Source organism: Poecile atricapillus, chromosome Z, assembly GCF_030490865.1.
Source record: "Poecile atricapillus isolate bPoeAtr1 chromosome Z, bPoeAtr1.hap1, whole genome shotgun sequence".
In the NCBI taxonomy this organism is placed as follows: Eukaryota; Metazoa; Chordata; class Aves; order Passeriformes; family Paridae; genus Poecile; species Poecile atricapillus.
In genome coordinates, this window is record NC_081289.1 from 119,583,028 (window position 1) to 119,602,331 (window position 19,304).

At 42.9% G+C, this 19,304-nt stretch overlaps 1 protein-coding gene across 2 annotated transcripts in view; it reads right to left on the reverse strand.

The window, feature by feature from the left end:
• KANK1 (KN motif and ankyrin repeat domains 1) overlaps positions 1 to 19,304 on the reverse strand; it is a 127,438-nt gene that overhangs the window by 97,831 nt on the left and 10,303 nt on the right. The window contains exon 2 of one of the 2 annotated variants that reach the window (XM_058826047.1): positions 6,664 to 6,769. The exons of the other annotated variant lie outside the window; for it this stretch is intronic. The gene's annotated coding sequence lies outside the window, so the exon portion shown is untranslated. The remainder of the gene's footprint in view (positions 1 to 6,663; positions 6,770 to 19,304) is intronic. 2 annotated transcript variants of the gene reach the window in all.

Genomic DNA, 19,304 nt, shown 5'->3' on the forward strand with positions numbered 1-19,304 from the left:
GCAATCTCATTTCATTTCCAGCCAGAAAATTTACTCAGTGATTTGCATAACTGAGTATTAAGCACAAGGAGAGAAAAGCAGAAATGAAAACTAACATAGTCAAACAGTTAAGCTGAGATATTGAATATACAACGGGAGTGTGTTTACTGATAAAGTTGTACTTTTTACATAAACTTTTAACTTTCATAACATCTTCCATTTAAGCTAAACTTGCTAAGTAACAGATACTCACTCCTTAAAGCCCCAAAGACATGGTGTCAACAATTTTTAACAAAAGGTCCACATGTTTCACAGCACACTTCACTAGCCTGCCAAGTTCCCTACAGATGGGTAACACATGTATTCCATCTTCTCTCCTTTTCCACTCTAACACTGTTCAACACCTCTGCCCACACACTCCTCCAACACACACACTTCCCTCCAGCAGACAGCAGACTGATTCACTTATCTAAAGAGGAATTTATGCTGGCCTGAAAAAACACCAGCCCCCTCAACTGCAAGGACATGCCTGGATAGCTTATTGAGCTGTGCCTCAGACATGATGTCCAACAAGCACTGCTAAGTCAGCAGCAAGGAGATGTCCTGTGTAGCACAGGGGTATTGATGTAACATTTCCAGTGGTGAAGGCACTGTTTCCTCGTGAACATGTTCTACATTTTGGGGCAGAAAGCCTTTAAGTAGTCAAAAGCACTATTCAGCCTTGGTGCATTTCACTGACATAAGTTCCCATAATTACTAAAGGAAATAACTACGGCTATGTCTGGGTGGCACAAAGCACCATGCTAATTACCCCTTCAGAGACACTAATTCATCCGGGCAGGGCACCACAGTAACATGACTGCTCTGTCTAGGCAATCTCCCAATGTTGATGAATTGCCATTTAGATACCTGCCTCCCTCCCCAAGCAGTCTCTTTCACATGGAAGAGCCTTACATCAAAGATGAGCCCTCCACAGAGGGGTGTTTCCTCTCAGAACCTCTGTGTTTTACTGAAATCTACCATCTTCAGCACTCAAACACTGAACCAATTCTTGCCAAACAATAAAATAATCAACAAGCAATTACTGAGCATCCTCAGCTGCTAGGAGGAGGAATGTGAGAGGGCATACCTACAGACAGTCTGAGGGCTCCAGAAGAAAAGCGTCTCAGAGGAGCTATGTGTATTGATAATGGTGATTGTCACTGGTGATGTCAGCTGTGGCAATTTGCATCACACTTTAACAGACACATTTGAAATAGACCAAGGAGAAACCCTCTAGCACTAGTGTAAACGTTGTCCATTTAGTAAACTCCAGGTAGAAGGCAACTGTGGGATTGTTAGTAGGGTGGCTGTTAAATTGTTGCCAAAGCAACTTTGCTTTCAACTTTCGGGAGATAAAACAAGTTCTGGGCTAAAGCCAGAACACTTTATCTACTGTACCTGATGCCACCTCTTGGTACCAAGACATGCTCTTCACATACTGCAAATGGACTTTGATCTTCTTTTGACTTGTTAAAACACAAACAGTAAGGAATAATGTACTCAGCAGTAGCTTGAATCACCCAGTCCCAACAGGAACTGGCTTCTGAGCAACCAGAGAGCAATAGGGAAGGGGAACACCTGATACACCATACATCCTGCAGTAGAACACCTGTCCACGATAAAGAATGAAAAGGCACAGGAGGGTCATTCCCTGTGGCACAAACCAGCAAAGTCAGGGAAGTGTTTTACTGCCATGCAGAACAGACAATTTCAGATTCTGAAGAGCCCCTATCCAGTTCTCTCCTTCTCCTCCCCACAAATACATTTTTAAAAATGAGCCTCTCTCCACAGACACAGACCTTCTGCAAAACACAGTCCCATGAACTCAGGATTTACTTGAGATAGCTCATGTTGCAGGTAAATGGGATACAGCAGCTCAGCTGTAAGCTGGCGGGCAAGGCTGGCTTCTCACGTGTCTGTCAGTTTTACACAGAGGTCACAGCACAAGGAAGGGCAGCTTCACCTTGGGCTTGTACCATAGAAGTTGGTGACTGGTTTCAACACGTAGGCTGTTTCTTGTAGAAAGAGCACAGGGACAACTGTCTAACAGAGGGCTTTGCCTTGAGACAGGGAGAACATATCAATTAAACAGTATCAGGAGTCCTTGAGATTTTCATGGTCTCAGCAGAGGGGACAAATACGCAAATAAGTCTGCCAGATGCAGCACAGATGAATAAAACTATAAAAAGCATAATAATTCACTTAAGAGAAATTAAATTGCATTTGATAAATAGATCTTAAAGTAGCAGTTTTCACACTTGCAAATACTTCAGCTCATGAAAAATAGAAAGGTGTCATTAAAGGCACATTTGCTACCCAACCCATTTAAAAAATATTCACAAATGTTGTCAAAATACATGGTGCACATATGAGTTTAACACTGCCTAATAATAGGCTCTCTCCTTCAAAATACTTTTTTTTACCCACACTGTGGGTAAAAAACTGACTGTGAATTGTACACAGTAAAAGTGACAATATAGGTGAACACTTCAGTCTCCAAACAACAAAAACTAGTCAAGATGGTGACAAAACCCAGCAAGCCATACAAACGTGCATTGAATCTTAATAGCCTTAGCTGCCACGTCAGGTGAAGCTAACTCAGTATTCAGTGGACATTCAGAGGTCAGATACATGTTCCACTTCCTCCTCCAGAACCTTCCCTACAGAAACTGTGGAGCTCACACTGGGCTTTGTGAGAGGCGACCTTTGCTTGGTAGGACAAACAATATAATGACACAACCACCACTGCAGTGGAGATCTTCAGCTGGCAGGCAGAGATCCGAGGCTTAACCAGAAATGGGCAAAGTTCTAAAAAGAAACAGAACAAACAACCACTCCAACAACCAAGGCTGCTGCCAAAGATGAAACCTCACTGACTGCTAGAATTGATCCAGAACTTTCTTTTCTCCCATCTGCAGGGAGACTGCAGACACCAGTCTCCATACCCAATGTATGACTGAGGAGATAAAGTCCTTAATACACCCAGGTTTTGTTTATGAGGACTGTTTTTTCCACACATGCCCATATGTAGGCAGATATAATTCTTTGTTCTCTGACTGCAAAACTAAGCTATCAAATCTTAGGCCAGATTTAAAAACATAGTGTATTTTCTATGGCTCCAAAGCAGGATGTATTTTACAAGGCCAATTTAAATGGGATACTTGATGCTAGGCATGGAATGGAGGGAGAAGAGGGTGTCACAACAGAAGCACTAGTGCGAAGTTACCTTAAAAAGTGGTTAAAAGAAAGAAGAAAAACTGGAAAGACCCTCAAGCTTCCTATCTTCTCCTTTTAACTTTCCTCCACACACCAATTATATCCTGTACTACATATCTTATCCAGTAATATCCTTTGCTTGTTTACATCACCATATCATAAAATACTGCTGATAAGCAACAACAGACACGATGAATCTCTGCTTGCTTCCTTAAGGCAAGCAGAGATCAGGAAAGGGCATGAAGGTATTTTTTTTGTCTTGCAATGAAAAGGAACTGCAGAGGCAGGGAATGAAACTGAAAGGGATCATAAAAACACTATCCTGCTTGCCTAGATCCCAGCTGAGGCAGCCTCTCACCTGTGGCTGAGACACATAATGCTCCTGAGGAGAGCCACTTGCTTTCTCCTCTGGTCCCATCTCAGCTGGACAAGCAGAGGAAGGGAGGGAAAGGGACCTGGAAACTTTTAAACAGCAGAAGATATTTCACTTAAAAACTTAGCCTTTAAAATTCAGTTAAAGATACAGAATTGACAGATACTATCTCTAGGAACAGCTTATCTGAAACACTAATAACCTATATGATCCCCAAAAATGTTTAGTTGCTAGATTTCAAGTGACAAAAGCAAATATCTGTAAAAACTCCTCTTTGTGCTCTTTCCCCATCTTAACAGAATATGAAAACATTCCCCAGATGTCTGTCACCACTACAGATCTTCATGGGTGTAACACAGCTACAGCTAACAATAGACAGCTGCTCTGCTCTAGAAGCATGCCACAAGCCTGTGTCTGAGGGAATTCTTGTCCCTCATACATCCATCTCCATATCTGAAGGCTGAAGCTCCCCTTACTTAGGGACAGGCAACATCCTGAGACTTCAAGTCAGAATGAAAATCAGCAACAGAGCTCACATCTTCCTCTGGCACCAAGTGAAACCCTGGACCAGGCCACTTCTTTGCAGCTTGGGCTTTCCATATGCATGTTACCTAGCTGCCTTTAGGGATTTTCAAGTGGATCTTACAACCATCTTACTAGTGATATTCAGAAGTTTATACTCCTAAAGGATGGGAATTTTGGAAGGGCTGTGGTAGACTTGTGTTCAAAATCCAGCTCCGTTTGGGAATGATCCTCAACACGCTCCACACACTCCTAGTAATAGCTCTGTGGAAATTATGGCACTGAACCAAGATGAGAAAAAAGTCTTCATCATATTTTCAGCCTACAGCTCTGAAAACACAATGAATTTATGAGCCCCAAACTGCACAGTGCTACTGGGTGGCATGGTCCTCACTGCAGCAAACTGCAAGAAGGGTCCTCAAAAGTCACATATTGCTGAGGACCACTCACAGCAATACTGTTTCCCTTGTGAAAAAAGAAAAAAAAGCAGATACAACAGCTGTCTCATCAGGTGTTTTGAACCATTACTTGAAGAGCTAAAAATAAGATCCTTTCGAATTTACCTCCTGTGAAGCAAACTAATCCAGAAGAACTACTGTATGTTCCTATGCCTTCAAGAGCACCATGTTCTAGACAAAACAATAAACCAGACATTTTAGATGAGAGATGGTAGATGAAAAAAGCATTTCCAAGAATTCAGTGACCAGGAAAATTAAATCACCAAATATATGGCCTCCAAGGAAAAGGATAGATTATTCCTCAGAGCTCCACCACCAGCTCTCAACACAACAGCTTTCCCCAATTAAACTTCAAACCCAATCATGGTAAGACATTTGTTAGTGTCTATAAGAAAGAAAGCAGTTTGTCCTAGCATAAGGAAGACAAGGGGAAGATAAGCAGGGCACAGGCAATGCTGGTCAGGATGTTGTTCTCTTCTGAAACCAATCTATGGTTTGCATATTCAGCAATGGTGTCGATTAGGAACTCTCCTAAAAGCAGCATACACAAATGGCAGTATTTTTGGAGTCTTAAAATGGTTTGTCTTGGAAGGGACATTAAAGATCTAGTCCCAAACCCCCTGCCATGGGCAGGGACACTTTCCACTTGACCAGCTTGTTCCAATCTCCATCCAGCCTGGCCCTGAACATTTCCAGGGATGGGGCATCCACAGCTTTTCTGGGCAATCTGTTCCACCACCTTCACAGTAAAGAATCCCTTTGCAATACCTAATCTAAACCTACTCTCTTTCAGTTTGAATCCATGCCCCTATTCCTATCACTACATGCTCTTGTAAAACGTCTCTCTTTATCTTTCTTGTAGGTTCCCTTCAAGTACTGGAAGGCCAAAATTAGATCACCCCTAAGACTTCTCCTTTCTAGGCTGAAAAAAATCCAATTGTCTCAGCCTTTCCTGATAGAAAAGGTGTTCCATCCCTCTCATCAGCTTCATGTCCCTCCTCTGGACTCACTCCAAGAGTTCCATGTCCTTCCTGTGCTGGGACCCCAGAACTGATGCAGCACTGCAGTGGGGTCTCAGCAGAGCAGAGCAGAGGGGCAGAATCCCCTCCCTGGCCCTGCTGCCCACGCTGCTCTGGATGCAGCCCAGGACACGTTTGGCTCTCTGGGCTGGGAGTGCCCATGGCTGGGTCATGTCCAGCCTCTCACCCACCAATATTCCTGTCCTTTCTGCCAAAAATTAGTAGTGAGACTCTCCTTACAATATTAATACACTCTCTCTCTTCTCCCCACTTACAAAACACTACCACTCCTCTCCAAAACCTTAAACACTAGATTTTCAGGCTCCAGCTCACAGACATTAAGGCTGTAGTCAAACAATCTTTCAAAACAGATTGTGGGAAAACACAGGGGTGCACAGTGTGATTGTCACTGTATGTTTCCCTTGAAGCACTAAAAAATGTCATCTACATGCAAAAGTTCTGTCTACCCACACAGCGCATAAAACATGAAGGTCACTAAGCAATGTGAACCTCAACCAATTCTGCCTGAAAAGTTGTAGGCTCTCATTTGCAAGGGCAGCCAGCAAAAGGCAGGGGAGGGAGAGCACAGAATGGAAATGCAGATGAAAAGGTCAGCACAAGCTTTGCAACACTGCTTTATCATCTCAGTGTGCTTGCAGGTACTTCAGGTCACCATGGATGAAAAATCACCAATTTAATTGTCATCCCACCACTGCTTCTGCCAAGCAGAACTTGACTTGTGTGCAGCTGTCCGGGCTGTTGCAGCAGTTTGCAAACAGTTTGTGCACCATAGACACACCACCAGGCACACACACATACACTTTAGTACTACTTCGACATTAAGTACTGCTATTCAAAAACAAATCACCACTTATAGCCACAAATACACTCCCATTTAGATATATTTTAAATAGTCCATTAGATTGTAAATCCAAAACCTACCCAGTGACACAAACGTGATCTGATTTCACTATTTCCTGAAAGAGAAAAAAACAAAAAACAAAAAAAAAACAAACAAAAAAAAACCCATAAAAAAACAGTATTAAAAACTTACAGGGCTGTTAGTCCACCGTTTCTCCCTGGCACACGGTACATTATTTAACTGCAATGCCTGAAACAGTAACTTGACCTCTCTGGGAAGGTGGGCGGTATTATTCAAGCTGAAACATTAGAAACATGCATAATTACTCTGGGTATTCGCCACACATTCTTTCATCCGTAAACCAATATGAGTGGAAAAGTCACACTGACACTCCAGGCTAAGATCATATCCCAGCCATCAATTACAAAGATTTTTCAAGAGGTCTCAGGAGAACAAAATTTCTTTGAGAGAAATTTTCTCTGGATTTAACTGTGCATACGTTACCAAGATAAAATGTCAGTGCTGCCAACTCAAAGCCAAGCCATGAATTTTGAGCTTTCTGCCCCACGACTGACAATACTGTAATTTTGTTTTCCGTCAATCCCACAAACCCATTGCATCCATTCATACGACACTTCTGAAGATGCCTGATGTAGCACCAACCACATCATTTACCATCCACCCATTCCTGCAGAATGCTGCCCCACACAGCTGTGTGGTGCCTGCCTGCTCCTCAGCAAACCCAGGGACCTTTGGCAGATTCACACCATCCATAGGGCTGGCTGGGATAAAAACCCACTGGAAGGTAAACAGGCAGATGAAGCATGAAGAACAGAGACCATGCTTGCTCCTGACTCCAAAGGCATCTGTTGCTAACATCACAGCTGCCTGTGCTTATGTCAGTTCCCCCTTCACACCAAGCACACCGAGTGTCCTCTGCATTTAACCCTGCCTTCCCTTCAAGGATAAAGCAGCATTCACATTTCAAGTTTTGGGTGGCAGAACCACAAGAAAAATTAAATACTACAAGCCAATATTCACAGCTGGCACTGTGAAATACACAACATTTTCAGTACTTTTAAGGCTTTTGGTACTTTTTAAGGCTAATAACACAAAATGCAGTTTTTTCTGAAGAGGGAGAAAATGCTGCTCACAAGACAGAAGAACTGCACACACATGTCAAATAAAAGTCTTCTCTAGTTAAGTTCTCATATTCCTCAAAATCAAGACCTATCTGCATTCCTGACTGAGTGAGATGCAGCAATATCTATAGCTGTTCTGAACCCAATTGCCCCCAAACTTCTTTTGATACCAACATTTACATACTGCTATTCTGGGCAACTGACCTCACTAACCCGTCGCTACAATCGAACTTCCAGCGTTCTTGATTCAGCCCACTTCACTCTTGGTGCTTGACACAAATACATGTGGAATACAGGTATTCATTTCAGCTAATTCCACAGGCATTAACGACAATGCATGCATCTGGAACATTGTTCCAGCAAAGATACATCAATAATTCTGGAAACATTCTTCTGTTTTGTTTTTCAAGTAGTCCAGCTCCCTGCATCTCTAGTTCATCACTATATACTTCCAAAACTTTGGAAATTGTAGCCATGCACACAGTGAAGCACCTCTTGATATTTTATGTCAAATTTTGTAGTATCAACAACGTGTTTTCCCTTTATGCTGGGAAACCATGTGTGTCAGGGAACAAAAGTTAACACAGTAACCTCATACAAAATAAAACTTCAGGGCAGTATTTTCCACATGTATTTGAAATCTCAGTGTATGAAAATTGGTCAGTGTTAAGTTATTTTGACCATATAACCAGAACATGCTGGAGATTTTTTCGATAAGTTTTAAATATGTTTTTGTAAACAATGGTTTATGCAGAGTGTAAACCTGTGTACTTTCTTACACGTGTGAAAAATGTGGACAGCTTTATTTTGAAGATTGTCTCTCTCTTCCACATAAACTAAGAAAGATATGACAGAGCGACCATCTTAAGCCTCACCTAAAATATTATTCAAAAGGTCTGAGATATGCAATGAAAATGCTTTAAGTCATACAAAAGTGGCTTGTGGTAAAGAGAGGAAAAAGAAAAGTCTCCTCTCTTCTGAGTTGGTATCAAATGTTGGTTGCAATCATTTAATTGCCAGAGCAGGAATTTCTCCAGTCTGTTTCAGTATTTGCTATTCCAGTAAACACAAATAAAGGGAAAAGTCAACATTATAGTTTTAAAATTCCAGTTTAGTCATTTGATAACAACCTTCCCCAAGTCATTCTCCTGGGAAAGAGTTGCTAGAGAACAGAGCTAATTAGAGCTTGTCAGTTAAGCTCTCTCTCCTGCTTTGTTCAGAAAACCTGGACAATTAGCTTATCTATGGATAGACCTGGGGGCCTTTCACAAATATTTTGTATTCCACAGCAAGCTTAGGCACATTGCATAAACATCTGGAGTACGAACTAGAAACATGAACACCTCCCTGCTCTGCCCTGCAGCAAGTGTCTTCTTGACACTTTCATCAGCAGTGACAGAGAGAAAACAGTATTATTGTGGGCTTCCATCCAAAAAAATGTTGTCATATATAGCCTGTCGGTATGCACATGAGGATTTGGGGTAAGAAGGAGGAGGGGTAATTCAGGTGCATAAACAAGTGTTTCAGTCTCCCTTCTCAGTACTTAAGTTCTGAGAGAAAGAAGGAAAAAAAGAGTCTTGTATCATTATTAAAAGAGAGACTATTTCCAGAATGACTGGAGACTAAACTGCTTTGGGGGGAAACAGCAGTGAAAACAGATTATGTTCACATTTTTCCCCAGAGGTGCAGTCTGGTTTGGAAGTGCTCTTAGCATACAGAAGTTAAGACAAAGACAAATCATCCTGAGGTACTCTGGCACCACCCCAGGCCAAGAGCACAGAGAAAACCACAGATACTGTATGAAACAGGGGCACCTACAAAACGTCCCTGCTCTGTAGACCATGCCAGGGCCCATGACCAATAAACCAGTAGCGCATAACAGAGCAGATACTTTGGTACCACATTTCACAGCATAGCTGGACTGGAGCCAAGAAGGCGCTTACTCCTGGAGCCAAGCTGTATATAAGGAGGGAAAGACACAAAGAGCTCTCTAGTATGCTTTCCCCAAAGTCCTAGGACACCAAGATCTGTGCCTTCAGTTTTACTGCAATTCTGCAGGCACCTTTGCAGTCTATCAAGCCTAAATACTGAACAATTTTCTGTGTGTTTATTTTTCAAATCTGTAGAGCTGTACCTCACCATACATTACAGCAACTGCATAATAGGTGCAGTTTAGCTACCTCAAAATATTACCAGGGAAACAAAGGCTTTCTCTCTTCACTGCTACTCCACAGGAGAGCACTGAAAGCTTCTGGTAAGAAAGACAAAAGCAATAGCAAACAACCAGTGTGATAAACTATCATTCACATTTTACTCCAAGGCATAGTAATTAGTCATTTAAAAATACACAAAATCCATGCATGTGTTAAACATGAAAGAAGCTGTCCTGAGAGCTAGATGCTCTGAGATCACATTTCAAAGCAGTGCAGTATCATTCTGTTAATCTTTTGGGAAAGCCAGCATGGATATTCTGCTGCAATGTAATTAAGGCAGGAATTCCAGCTCCTCCATTGTGACCTCCACAGAAACTCCAGGGGTCAAGAGTAGTAGCCTGTACCTGCTACAGTGCTAATATTGCTGTACTGTAAACAAAAAAACCTCCTGCAACAATAGTACTAACAAGTTTCAGGGAGTTCGGAAAGGGGGAGATATGTAGATACACTCAAAGGTACACTGCCACGAAACAGCTTCTACCACAACTATAATGTTTTATTCTCAACAAACATCTATGCTTACCAAAACAGTAATTAAAGACTTGCTTTCTTAGAGCAATGTTTAGTGAACAAAATGAAGCCAAGGGAAAGGCGACTTCTTGCTGTAACAGTGAAGTTCCACATAGAGAGAGGGAGGGTTTGGAGAAAGCCAAAATTTTAAACCCTTGAGCCACAGTAACTCCCTGGTGAAACGTCATGGGCGCAAGGAAAAGCTGCAGCCCGCAGTGGCAGTGCTGATTCTCACCCTTCATACTGCAGCAATCCTGCCCCTTGTCCCCAGCACCTCCCAGCAGTGACCGACAAGGACCGCACCAGCCGAAGAACAGTAGACAGGCAAAGTGTGTGAGGTGGGAATGGCAACACCCAGCTCTGCAAAGGCCCTGTCTGGTGGAAACTTTAACTGAACTCTGCCCAGAATGCTTGGCATAAGCCGTCTGGGGGGACCAGCATCAAATCATGAAAAGAGATAATCAGTTTTTTTTCTCATTCTTACCCTTTGCAATCTGAGAACAGTGAAAGAGGACACCACCACCTAGCAAGAAGGCTGCTAATTAATTCCTCCTCACCCAGGCATCGCAAAGCTTCTAGCTGCAAGGCACCTGCTCATCTAGGAATAAGCAACTGATCGCATTTTAAGAACGGACTTCATTTGTTTTAAAAAATGCAATTAAAAAGACGTAATAATTCAAGATTTTCTCTATCAGCAGCAAGAAAAATGTGTCAGTAAAGCACCATGCTCCTGCCTAATTTTCAGGGCACCAACTTACCCTGCACACTGAGTTTGGTGGGAGGTCAGCATGCCCAAGGCATAGATGCTTCCAAACGTATAATGAGATCTCATATCTCTTAGTTGAAGAACTTTCCCTGAAATAAACAATTTCTGAACAAGTTGCAACAGGGTAGAGATGCCTTGCTGCAAGGCAGGACCACAGTGCAGTTGCCAGTGACATGCCAGTTTAAGACATGGGTAGCAAACACACTTTAAAACCAAGGAAGCAAGACTCTTAAGTGTCAGTTATCTTGAATAAAAGGCTAAAAAAAACCTGCTTGGATATAGCACTAAAACAAAAGATAAGTCACACAGAAGAAACAACAGAAAAACACTCTACAGAAAAGAGTTCAGCACACTTTTCACACTATGGATCCCAGGCATTCTGTGAAGACTGCTCTGTTAGTACTATCACAACAGAAGTTCCAATAGCAAAAGTCAAAAGTCCGGGCTGTCATTAGGCAGATACATCTGGATGTCAAGTATTCTCTGCACTCATCTGTAGCATATGGTAGTGGCAAAGGGACACAATCATTAAAACCATAAAGAAAACATCCACCTGCCTGAACAAAGACTCAATAGTCCAACATACGTTTTTCCTTTTCCTTCCATTTGATTGAGATGTCCCTCATTTTAGCTAGGACAAAAACCATGGAGTTATTTAAATCAATATTTTGTGGTTTTAGGTTGTTGTTTTTTTTTTAATGAGGAAGGGTGAACTATAAACTTGTGCCACACCCAAAGTAGCTCTAATCTTACTGCCCTTTTCCAGTTACATTAGTAACTCCCAGCACTACTTCTCTTCATCCTTGCTTTACCCAGAGTGAAGCAGGAGCACCAAGACCAGGTCTTCACAACTGCATGTGTACAACTGGGCCAACTGGACAAACACAGGCAATGGAAACCATCTTTTTTTGTGTGTGTGTGTGTGTGTGTGTTATCACCCTCTAGATACACAGAGCTCAATGCATTGGAGATGTGCAGCCTAGCCAGCTGTGTTTTCTCACACAAATTTTTCATCCCTTTGTCCCCATCCTTTTCTTTTTACCCACCCACACAGCAATTTTCAGCCACCTATTTTCCCCTGGGGGGAAAAAAAAATAAAATTATAGTTTCTGGTCCTACAGCACACAAATTGCACTGAAATCTGAGAAGCAAGAACGTTCTACTTCGTTTTAACTTGAAGACACCTGTAGCTCAGTCTCAGGTGAGCAATTCAGAGCCAACAGTAAGAAAATGAAAATGTCAAGAACCAGAGAGTACCTCAAAACAAACCAGACTTTGTGCTGGGCAAACAATAGGAATACTATTTGTTTTGTTTTGTTTCCCTTTAAAGCAGAGACCTTCATTGTAAGATACACCATTCTAGGTTAATGAGTCCTCTCTTCAAGCTGCTCTCCGACAAACTGACTGGCTTGAAGTCTTTCTTTTGACAAGAAATCAGGAAGAGGTAATTTAAAAGACCCTGAAGATGCAGCAGGATCAAGAAGGCTGATGTTCAGAAGGCAGGCTGGGTAAGCAGCTGCTCTCTGGTTGAGTACCAAGCATTTCACACCAAGGCTATTCCATCTGAAAAGCATTATAAAGAACAAAAGCGTAGGGACACATTTTCCACTACAACGTTACTTCTTCTCAAAAGCAATAAAATACCCCATTTTTGTGTGTGAGAATGAGGGCGAGTCCTTCTGTACTTGGAATAAACACACTTGTGCACATTCCTCCCTTTCAAGCTGTGTACATCTCTACTTGGCATTGCAAGCTGCTGCAAGATGACTCAGCTTGTTACTGATTAACATCTCACTTTATGTCTTTTCTGTGTGCCTCAGTCCAACTCTTCTCACATCCATCAGGTATTCTGACACCATGCATTTCTTTCCATTTTGCCCTCAGGTGTACCAGACAAACACAAACCCAAGAGCCCAGAGTTCACCATGTACCACCAAGTTTCTTCTCCCCCCTCCAGAGCACAACCCCCCCTCCTTCAAGCTACACAGGCTGCAGCACAAGCCTTTCACATCCCCAAAGGCACTGCAGGCAGCAGAACAGGGTTTGCCACCCCAGATTTCCATACTTTCCTTTCCTTCCATTCAGAGTCAAGAAGAGGTGTCAGTTCAGGTATCTCCAGACACATGAGAGACACTAGCAGCTGAGCCACCATGCAATGCATCATCCATTTGTTTCTGGAGAGCAGGGCCTGGCCTTCCTGCCCAGGGATGGTATGTGCACATTTATCAGGCGGGGAATTACTTTAGGGTGACTGAGAAACATGGCACTTCAAATCAGAGAGCAGGGAAAAAAACATGTACTTCAGTTTTGGGTATGTTTCACCCAGATACAACTTTTATAGAAAAAAACCCAACCTGTTCCTAAATATTGAAGAGAACGTGTCCATCCTTCATAATGGGACTGCTGTCTCAAATAGTCATCTAGAGCTGTGTGTTTCCATGGACAAAGGACTCAGCACCCCCACCCAAAAGAAGCTTTATTTAACAGCTTCTAAAAAGTGATGTTACCCAGTCACTACCTCACTGCCTTTCACCCTGACCTCCCCCCCACCCACCTTCTCAGGCATCAACACAACCTTACTTAGCTTCATTTCCTCACAGAACACATTCACTAGCTGAAGACCACCTCCACCTGTGCCTGATGCTCATGCTTCTCCCACCAGCACAGACAGGTACACACCTGTCCCAGGAGCAGCACCCTACCTATGTTCCAGGGAACAAAGGGATCCCAGGCACAGGATCTCACCCCTTATCTCACTCTTCTCCCACAGCATGGCATTTCCAATAAAATACTTGCAAACACAGACACACAAGCTGTGAACAGTTCCTGCCCAGGGGGTCTTACATCACTGCATTTTTGCATGGCACGATGAGCATCCAAAAACCCTGATGCTCCCAGAAGCCCTGAGAGCAGTGAAGTCACATCTCCACAGTGTCACAAAGCCTCCAAAGGCCAATGCAGTGCAAAGTGACATGCAACTGCCTTTCAGAAACAGAGGAGGCAAAAGGAGAAGTCACTGTCAATACCGGAAGCTTGCTTGCTGCTTTCGGAATTGTATCAGGAGATGAGCTAAGAGATCTTCTGCCATGTGCGTGCAACTTTCTGGCATACCTGATCTAACTTCCAAATGTGATCTCTAACAGTCCATGCAGGCTGCTCTGTAAAATTAGCAGTGTCAACCCCAGCTCTATTTGGTTTATAGCCAAAAATCATTCCTGTGCAAGGACCACTCCGTCCCAATAAATATCAGACAATATTTACATATGCATCAAACCCACAGTTTGGCAAAAAAAAGTTAATTCACCCAAGAGCGCTTTGATCCTCTGACAAATCATTTCCTGATTAAAGCTGAAACAACAAAAAGGACTTTGGACACCAACCAGCTGTCACACTTGTGTTGTGAGCTCGAACTAAATCCCACAAAGCCTGGGAGGAAAGACTTAGGTGGTGGGAGGGGAGCAAACAGACTATTTGCATTCACAGCATGCAAGTTCCTTCTGGAATGGCGATTCCTTCTCATGCTACCTATCTGAAGCAAGCTAACAGAATAGGGATCCATCAAAACTCACCAAAAGGAAAGCAAGCAGCAGCTGCAGGACACTTTGGCAGTACCGACATATTGCAAAACTTGTTGGATGTACTACAGCTGGGGGTGTTGCGTGTTAGAGGAGTTTTTTTGTTTGGGTTTTTTTTTTTATTTTCATTTTGTTCTCCAAAGGTTGTTTAGAAAAATTTCCAAATGCAGTGACCCACTCAAAACCTTTGGGCCTGAGCTGAGTGAGAGGAAAAAAAAAATGAGCTTAACAAAGATCTGAGACAGCAGCTGGGAAAAGTGAAGGCAGAGCTGAGGTTTTGCAGTCATCTCCTTTTTACTACTAAAATGAAGCATTCACAGTTTCTTGTAACCATAAAAAAAAAAGTCCTGATACTAGCAGACTTCTTTCAACATTCTTTATCAGATAGTCTCTCAGTTATTAATATTTTCCTGTGCTTCTACTGGCAAATAGAACACTTTGCAATTAAAAAGAAATGCAGCTTGGGGGGATGCAGATTAGAAGCATATTTTGCTACATAGTTCTGGTATGATGAACTCTTAATTGAAAAAAAAAAAACCCAAAAAAACCCAAACATTATTAATCCAGGGTGTTGAAAGAAACAGTCCACAAAACAAATAATTTCTTCCAAACTTCAGTCTCATTTTAACCGATGTGTTTTATTACCAGGTTTTGAGAAATTTGTTCTACAACCTCATTTAATCAATAGGACATAATACATAAAATAAAAGAGACTGCCTTGAGATGTTCTTGGTATCTTGGTGCTTATTAACTTACTTTTACCAGAGATGTCATAAAACTGAACTCCTGAAATCTGTCCTAGTGACAGACTTGTTACTTTTCTATTCTTTCTCATTAAAACAAGTTTTCTGGGCAGGCAACTCTCAGATGTGCTGCTTGACCTGCCACCTGCCTACTTCCAAAGAGATCAGTATCTTCAAACTTGCAGCACAAAGGGACCAACTTGATAAAACTCATTCCTGGCACTCTGAACTGCCTAACACTAGATCCAGGGCTGACATTACTGCAAGCCTTTCACAGGGCTCTGTTGTGATGCAAATAGAGTACAATCCTCAGACACAAAAAAGTCATTAAACCGGAATTAGGAGTTATAAGTAACTGGCAAGCAGAAGGAAAAATCTGGGTTAAAAGGAACACCAAGGAAAGCCCTACAAAGAGAGTGGGAAACAGCTGTTTACAATTACACTTCAGCAAACACAAGGAAACAGGTACGAGCTCCGCAGCCAGCAGTTTCCACCGCAGGCTCAGCCGGCTTGGTTTTCACAGCCTGAGCTGAGCACTCACATCTCCCTTCTCCTCCCATAAGCTGGGCAGACTGTGCCACCCAGCCCTGCCCGTGGGCCGAGAGCACTGACAGCATTCCCACTTTGCAGCCTCCTGTCCCTGCCCGCCGGTCACATTGGCCGGCAGACGAGGCTAATGCCAGCAACCAGCCAGCTCTGTGTGAGACCTGGAGCCAAGGCCAGCCAAGCTCCAGCAGCTCCCCAGCTGCTGACCAAACAGGGAATTGAGCAAACCGGGCTCACATGCTATTAGGTCAGGAGTTAAAATATCCCAATGACCTGCAACTTCCATCGTGAACAAGGGCTGATAAATGCCAGGGCCTTACAGAATACAAATGAAGTTTTCAAGAAGGAATTAAGGAAATGGATGGATCTAATGGAGAATTCCTAGATCAGAGAGAAGCTCAGCATGTTAGCATAGGAAGACAAGTATTTCCTCTTTTTTCATGGTAAGAAGCCATGAAGCTAGGAACCTCTTTGCCTGTAACTCCATCTTCAAGATCAGCACTAATCACCTCATCCATCAGCACCATCCAACTTGAGTCCTGGCTGGGCCATCCAAGATGAATTGCAAATTAATCATGCAGCACAACAGCCTTCTTTCCACAGCAGAAAATAAAATTCATACAGGAATAGTCCCAACACAGACTGGGGCTATTCCTGTCCCAGGGTGTATGCAGTCCTGTAACAGCCAGCTGTGAATTAACACGTTAACAGTGAAAGGAAATCAAGAGATCTGTTTAAAAAAAAAAATAAAATACAAAAAAATCAAACATAAATCAGCCTAGAAGAGTGTTCACAGCTAAGAAAAGACCAGATTCCTGCAGCAAGCAGGAAGAGCTTACAAGAGCAAGCACATGCTTTGTGCCACAGGCACAGCTGGTCACAGCCCATGGCCAGAGGAGGGGCCAGAGGAGCCCCCAGTGAGGGGGCTAATCCACAGCCCCCACTGCCCAGCTGCAAACAAGAGTACTCACTTAAGCAAGTGTGGCACTTTAATAATTTGTGCTGTGACCTCTAGCCACTATGTGGTTTATCCCAGGTTGTATTCTGCTGAGAAGACAAGAAAAATGGGAGTTCTCAGACACTAAGGGACAAGACAAGGTCACGCCAACATTCCTTGCCAGAAAAAGTTCTCTCTGCCAAGAAATAGTATGTATACCTTTTATTAGCTACACAAACTTTCTTTGCAAAGCTGAGCCTTGAACTTGGTACCAAGAATAGCCCAGTATATCATCTTTTCATTTCCAAACTAGAACATTTTGTAAGACTGAAACAGCCTAAAAAGTCATGGCAGTCACCCACTGCTGCTGTGTTACAGCGAGAGGCAGCTTGTGCCCTTTTTTCCCCCCCCCGCCACTTCCAGTGACAAGAAAAGGAAGTGCACTACTGGCTCATTACCCCTGTTCCTGCAACAGCCCCATGAGACAGAGTTTAAAACTAGCAGAAATTTGATGACAGGCTGAAAATGTGAAGCAAAGGACAATATCTCAAGAAAAAGTTATACTTGTCAGATTAGACAGAGGAGCCTGAATTCTGTCAGAGACAGCTCTTTCACTTCTCCCTTTTATTTCTTCCATTTTCTTCTTGGTGACCTCCCCTTTTCTGTATTGTCTTAGAGACTTTGATTGAACAGAGCAAGCATTCAGGGGCAGGTTGAAAGAGGAGGAGCAGGCATGACTTGATGGGCACTGAACAAAGTGTGCACTAGAAAGAAAAGTTACAGGAAATAAAAGGAGTCTGGAGAGCTGAGACAGAGGAATAGCAAAAGCATGAGAACAGCCAAGATGCTTCACAGACATGTCTGGGCAAACATTCAAGGCCACGAGGTAAAACTACCAGAAGCCAGGAGTTACATTATGCTTCTTTGTACTCCAGTAAAACCTACCCTGAACATCTCCAGAGAGAGACCCATGGGCAACACCACAACTTCCACTCAGTGACTTACTCAGAGATGGGAGAAACCAGCTGTGTAAGACATCCAGGACTCCCCTAATCCCTCTTAATCAATAAGCAACTGGTAATCAACCTGAGTTAAGATGAGGCAATGGGCACAGATGGGCAATGAACTCACAAGCTTAGTCCTGAGGATGGCTGGCCAGCGCAGACTAGTTAGAGCTGTGCACTGAACATGTTTAACCTCCAGTATCAAAACTAGTATTTCTAGCAGGGATATTTTCAGCCTCTTCGTATCTCTGCAATGCAGTCAGAAACTTTCTGGTAACTCTCAGAATTATTCACCTAATTCTTCAAAACCAGCAGGAAGTTGATTTCAATTTTTCTGAGAAGACTGTGCTGAAACCCATATCGCCATGGGCTGCTTGGCTGTTCTGCTCTGGGCACGCGACGTTCTCTGCGTGGCAGGCGAAACAGGCAGAAGTTTCAGGTACCTGACTTGAATTTACCTCTGTATTCAAGCCAAAACCACCTCAGCCATGGTCAGCCTCTTTCTAGCAAAAGCCAGGATAACATACTGCAGTTAAATCCGTACCTGAAAGCCACCACTGCTTTAATTAGATTCAGCCAAATCCAGGTCTTTGCAGTCTAGACATGGTTTAGCAAGCGCTTTTATGTAATTCATTGAGAGAGAACACATGTTAAGTTCTATCTGGAGCTTACCTCAGTTTTGGCAAAAAAATAGCTGGATTCTGACAGGCCAAACACAGCCCAACCTAACTGTTCAAGCATCGGTCCAAGGGAAGATTTTACTTGACAACGGAAGGTAAACCTTCCTCCTTGGGCCTAATGCTTTTCCACAGTTTAGCCAGCCACAAGAGGCTTTTCCATTCAGAGCAAGAGCATTAAACAGGATGATTTTGCAACACAGCAGCATAGACATGAATCTTGAGGCAGTACAGAATACAGACTCTATCCCTTGCTCCGGCCTCTCCTGCAGTCTCTGTAATACTCTGGGTTTTAGACAAAGGTCCAGAAAGGAGGGAGAAAAAGCACATATGGAGTAACTACTGCTTTTGACCTATGGTACATATACATTGGTCACACATCTATTTACAGTAACTTTATACAGGAATGTCAGGGCAGCCATGTGGTTTCTGCATCAAATTGAAGTGATGAGATGCTCCACCTCCAACAGGCAAATTTGTCTAAACTTTAACATACATACAAAATTGCTGTTGGCCGACAGAAAATTTGTTAGTGCTCCTATCTGTGTGTAAATACATTATCGCGATTTTTCATTTCCTCAAAGAATCTCTGGCTTAGCAGTAGTAAGACAGGGGAAACAGCCTACTGTTTGTAAAGACAGGATTTGTGTGGGAAAGTGCCTTACAAATCCAGCTGGTTCTTCCACAGGGCAACACCAGTATCACAGGCCAGACAGTCCT